Source organism: Pteropus medius, unplaced genomic scaffold, assembly GCF_902729225.1.
Source record: "Pteropus medius unplaced genomic scaffold, Ma_sr-lr_union100, whole genome shotgun sequence".
In the NCBI taxonomy this organism is placed as follows: Eukaryota; Metazoa; Chordata; class Mammalia; order Chiroptera; family Pteropodidae; genus Pteropus; species Pteropus medius.
The window spans coordinates 61,254,908-61,260,870 of NW_024349800.1; the positions used below are offsets into that span (position 1 = coordinate 61,254,908).

A 5,963-nucleotide genomic window follows, 5' to 3' on the forward strand; every position below is an offset into this window, starting at 1 on the left:
GACCAGGAAATAATGATGACCCAGAGTTTCTTCCATCAAAGACATCCAGGTGACCATCTCTCTAATCCCCCAGACTGCAAAGGGGGAGTCAGCACTGCTTAATCAACTCAGCATTCTTGAGTCCTGCTGTGTGTCAGGCCAGGTACTGGCCCTGGGGATACGGAGACCATCTCTAGGTCAGGGTTCTTTGGTTGTAAGCAACAGAAGAGTCCTCTGGGGAGTAGCTCACAGCGCTGATGCAAAAGCGGAAGAACCAAGCTTCCAGGAGGACAGACACGCAGGGCGCCAGGGGGCTGGCTCTTCGCAAGCCCTGTGCTCCAGCCATTTTATCTTTTTGTCACCAAACTCAAGTCCAAACACCAGGGAAGGGGCTTCTAATTAATTTGGCTCGGGAAGGGCCAGGCGAGGCCCCTTGATCCACAAAACCAAGATGCTGTCCCAGAAGAGGGAATGGAGACAGAACAAAGGAACAGCAATGCCTGTTTTAAGTCCCATTACACAACGTCTGCCTTCAAGGAGCTCGACCCCGTGGGGGAGCCAGACATGCGGATGACACGTGACAGTAGTGTGAAAAGTGAAACTAACACACAGCACGGGAGGAGGCGCACAGGGGCCTTCACAGAGCAGGGGCAGTCGGAAGCGTGCTCGGTGGCTCCCTGGGTTCCTTCTGTCTGGGCTCTGTCTGGGGGCGGAGGCAGGGCTGAGCTCGGTGGGGTGGGGGTCGGTGTGCCTGGGGGTGTTTGCTGTAGACAGTCAACCCGGTAGGTGACTGGGCTCAGGCCTGTGGTTCTCACTTCAAAGTCTGAGATAATCTGTACGTGGTTTTCTCTCGGCTCCCTTTCCCAGCAGAAGCGGTTCCTTTAAAGTTTATTTTTGCAAGAGAGGTGGCTCAACACTTGACAATTGATTTTGTTTTGTATTAAAGCTTTTAGCATTGCGGAGGGGACTGCGCCCCACGCCGGGTCGCAGGCAGACTGCGGAGGCTGCAGGGTGTAGGGTGTATCGGTGGGGTCTGTGGCAACAAGTATTGTGGAATGAGGCAGAAAAGTAGGGCAGAGGAGGCAGGAGGGAGAGCAGGAAAGAAAGGGAAAGGGTAAGGAACGGAAGGAGGGAGGGCAGATGACTTTTACCCACACTTGCAGAGCTGCCGGCCGCTGCTGCACGCCCCCACCTGGGCAAGGCTGGGCTATCCTGGTCCCCTGGACCCAACTGCACCCCCTTGCTGCTATTCAGAAGGCAGACTCTTGATGGAGTCTCAGCACCTGAACACAAGCTCCCAGGAAGATGTGCCCTGGGAGGGAGCAGGACACAGAACTGGTTAGGGGCGTCTGGGCAGCTCTGTGCCACAGGCCAGGATGCGAAGCGGGGTCCCTGGAAGCTGCTGGCTGATGGTTGCTCTGGTTCTAGTTGTGGGACACACGTCAGAACTCATCCCCGAATTTCCACCCCTCATCCTAGGACCGAGGGAAAACAGACACCAGATAATGAATGGAAGGAAGACTGGACGATGGACAGCCACATTGTATTTAACGAAGACTTTCGTATCACGTTCAAACTCATTATTTTGTTCAGACTCATTGGGGCTTTTGTTTCCTCATTTCACTTACGAACAAACCAAGGCTCAGAGAGCCTTGTTCAAGGTCAACCCCGGCATCCATCACCCAGGGACATCATATCACAGTTAGTCACATAAATAGCCCTTGCCCTAAGGATCAAAGCCCAGTCTGTAGCTCACGTGATCAGAGAGACACTCCTCTCCTTACTTTACCAGAGAACGAGGTAAGTGACCCAAGGCCGCACAGCTAGTGAGTGACAGGCCCAGGATTCATCACCAACACTGTGACCACCCGCTTTATGTGAGAGGTTTCTTCCCATGCAGATAGAACACTCCATTCAGATAACAATACAAATAACCTGTACGAAAAGTCTGTTCTGTTCTGTTCTTGTACTAACTCCTCAGTCTGTAGAAGTCTGAAAAACAAAGCATTTCACAGACACCCAAGCAGTGAAAACATCTCCCGTTGTGTTCCTAAGAGGAAAACTGATGTGCCAACAAAATTGGTCCCGAGAACAGAATTTATGTGAAAGAACGCTTAAAAAAACAAAAAACAAAAAAACGCATTGTAAGCTGAGTGCAAAATTGTATGTTCACTGTGATTATCACTGGGTTTAAAATGTGCGTGCATATAGGCGAAGGCTAGATGAGAAATGCAAAAATTAAATCAGTTCTATGGCAAAGGGATGGTTTGCTTTTTTTCTTAAAAATGTGTTTAATGTTTTTATCATATTTGGGCAATAACAAAAAGGCTTTGATATTACGCATAGAGACTCATAATGTAAAATGCAAAAGATCTTCACACAGTGATATAAACCCAAGATGCAGCTGCTAAAGTCCTTCGGAGAACTGCAGCGTGGCTGACCATGTTTGACCTTGACTAGTTCTGGCAATGGTCACCATAGAGATAGACAGGAAGAGAGGGAAAGGAGCTGTCTTTCCACCGGACCGTTTTGCTGATTGCTTGTTACTGTAACATTTTGACTGCAGACCGGTCTCCACATCTCCGTTTTTTTATAGGGTTTCGTCTTCAATCTTGCAAAGTTCGCTGAGCCCTTACTATGCACTGGGCCCCAGAGGCACAAAGAAAGGTAGGACAGGATCTCTGCCCAGTGAGAGCTCACGCCCAGCTCAATTCTTGGCAGTTTCTGTGGAGGGTGGAGCCTGGGGGTCTTTGTATATCCCTCCTCCCACAGCCTGCTCCCCTCATTCCCCCCAGGGAAAGACCTTTAGGCATTAGAGGTCCCCCTCTTTGCATCTCCTTCATTTCGCTAGCACCCACGCAATGCCAGGTACATGGTAGGTGCTCGATATATATTTATTGAACGAATCTCACTGCTACTTTGTAGATAACACCCGCTGGCTGGCTGCAAGTCTCCTGGACCCCTATGCATCATTCCCAGTACAGGTAAGTGAGGAAGCCTCCAGGGCCAGGCTGGTGTCTTATCCGTGTTATCGCCAAGCCTGGCAAGGTAAATTGCCATTCAGGAGGCTAGGCTGAGACATGTTGAATTGATTCAACTCAACTCACCCTTGGAGGGGGCTCAGGTCCTCGGTGGGCTTCTGGGACACTGTCCCACCCGCTCAGGCCCTGACAGGTTACACGGGGGACTGTTCAAAAAGCCATTGCAAGAGCTGCACTATGAATCCGAACCACGTCTGGCTGCCTCCCTTTCCCTGTCCACATGCTGGATCTCAGAACTCGCTTCCCTTCCGGTGGACCAGAGAGTGAAGAGTGGGCAGGCTCAGGGGCCCAGGGAGAGCCCTCCTCCCGGGACATCAGGCAGCTGGCCATCAGGAAGCCTCTGCCAGAGAGAGGGACATGGCGATTATTTACTCTGGTCTCTCTCTCTCTCTCTGTCTGTTAGAAGACAAATAGAACATTTTAGACCCAAACTCCTTCAAATTTTAAAAGTAACAGAGTCCAGAATGTGCCTCCTAAGTCCTCTTCAATTTTTTTTTTTTTTTTTTTTTTGCTACCAGATGCAGAGAACTATTAGGAAATGAGCTGTGAGTATTTTATTCTTATCCCTGGACTGTATCACCAGCTTCTGGAGAGCAAGGACTGTGTTTTACTGACTACATTCTCAGCGTAGGAGCTAGCGTTGACCATAGCGTAGCTGCTCAGTATTTGCTGAATATATTGAATATCCACAGTGAACTCTGCACTGCGAAGAATAGAAGAGTAGATGGATGGATGGATGGATGGATGGATGGATGGATGATGGATGGATGGATGGATGATAGGATGGAGTGAATGGGTGGTGATGGATGAATGGATGATACATGAATGAATAATAGATGGATGAGTGAGCAGGTAGATGGGTGGGTGGATGGATGGATGGATGGATGGATAAATGGATGGATGGATGATGGATGAAAGGACGGCTGCATGGGTAAGTGGGTAGATACTAAACCACCGCGTACACAAATTGAGAAATTGGAAGAGAGTTTAAGCAAGAGCTATTTTTAGAGTGGTGGGAAAGGGTTTAGAGAAATCAACAAGAAATGGATGTAGTTCCAGAGCAAAGGGAAAAAATGATTACTAGAACTGAGAGAGAGTATCTGACAGGAGAGGAAGCTGTGGCTTCCGGTAAAGGGAAGCAGCCAAACCAGGGAGCAGGCAGAAGACCTTGACCTCAGCAACCCCTAAGGTGTTATGGGTTGATATGTCGCTCAAAGAGATATGTTGAAATCTTAAACCCCCATAGCTCAGAATGTGACCTTATTTGTAAAAAGGGTCACTGAAGATGTAATTAATTAAAATGAGGACATACTGGAGTAGGACAGGCCCTTAATCCAACATGACAGGTGTCTTTACAAAAGAGGAGAATGCCATGTACACACAAAAACACAGGGAGGGGATGGGTATGTGATGACAGAGGCAGAGATTGCGATGATGCATCTACAAGCCAGCTAGGCAAAAACAAACAAAACAGTGACAACGACAACGAACAAAAGCCTGAAGAATTACTCAGGAGCAGCCCAGGCAGGCCAGTGCATTTTAGAGAGGAGGAAGTTCAGGTTTGGATGAAGTAGCTATCTTAGGTCACCCCGGAAGTAAGTGGCAGAGCCTGAACCAGAAACTCCTATTGACACGATCTATACTCTGCTACCCCCACAGTGGCGCCCTAGGGCCCAAGCCGAGTAGGAAGGTGAGATGCTCTCTCTATGCCATACCACAGACATGCCAGGTACAAGGTGCGGCCCAGCACCAAGGGGCTACCATCTGCATCACCCTCCTGGCCTTCTAGACATCTGACGTCCCCATTAGTGTGATGAGTCAGGAGGAAGGCTTCCATAGGGCCTCGCCAGTGTCGTGCAGGCCTCACGAGGATGAGGGACATAGCCCTCCTAATGGCATCTCCAGTCGCTATTGGACCGGGTGGTGAGGGGGGGACCACTTTGTATTTTATGCTCACAGCACATTTCATTTCGAACTGCCACATCTCAAGTGTTCGGTAGCTACATGGAGTAGGTGGCTACAATGTTGGACAGTGTTGGTCTATACTCATTTAAAAAAAAAAAAGGCTCATAAAAGGCAGGTGACCTTCTCAAAGTCACATAGCTAGTAACTAACTGGTAGTCGAGACATGCCTTTTGTCTGACACCAAACGTGCACCTTGCCCACTACACCACACAACTAAGATGCCTAAGGGTGCACATCCGAGACCGATTCCACGCATCCCACATTGGCTGGCAGAAGGGCTTCCCACTGACTTCTGGTTAAGAAGATGGCACCTGAGGTGGGGTAGGGGTGGAGCGGGATGGACCAGGGGCAGGAAGATGCAGTCACGATCTTGGGCCGCGGGAAGACTGGTATTAAGGCAGCCAAGAGGCTCAAGGAATGAAGCTGTCACCCGAAGACCACCTACCCTGGCCAGGCCTTTTCACGTGCTCTGCCCAAGCATCAGCACTGTCTGCCCCTTACTTCTGTCCCTGCAACCCCCACCTGGCCTAGCACATTCCAGAAAAGCCAGGAGCGCACGGCTTCTAATCTCCCAATATTTACTCTCTCTGCAAACCAGTAAGGCTGAAGCCTACAAAGAATGCTGATGGGATCGATGGCATCTGAGGGTGACTTTGAAGGAAAACAGGCACAGGCCTGAAACAGCTCACTCAAGGACAGTGAAGTCAGCTGGAGAATCAGGAGAGGCATCGATTTCCCACAGGTGTATCACATGCGAGCGAAGGACAGGTGGCCTCAGAAGTGGACTTCTAAGAGAGCCTAGAAGGAGGCCTCGTGCTTACAAGCACATTTTTTTTTTCCAAACTAAGAATTACGCTGACACAATGGAAGTCTTTTCAACAAGTCACACGTTTCATTGATTTTCTGAACTTCAGACGAGATTCTGGATTTCTTTGCCCTGAGTATCATTTCGTCAGCCATTTCAGTCCCTAAATAAAT

The 5,963-nt window shown here is 49.4% G+C and overlaps 1 long non-coding RNA gene across 1 annotated transcript; it reads left to right on the forward strand.

Moving 5' to 3' along the window:
• Positions 1-1,069: 1,069 nt before the first annotated feature.
• Positions 1,070-5,616, forward strand: LOC120622074 (uncharacterized). Its single transcript, XR_005658414.1, has 5 exons — positions 1,070-1,548; positions 2,576-2,646; positions 2,905-2,963; positions 3,539-3,565; positions 5,584-5,616. It is a non-coding gene; the product is annotated as an uncharacterized LOC120622074 (long non-coding RNA).
• The last annotated feature ends 347 nt before the right edge of the window (positions 5,617-5,963 follow it).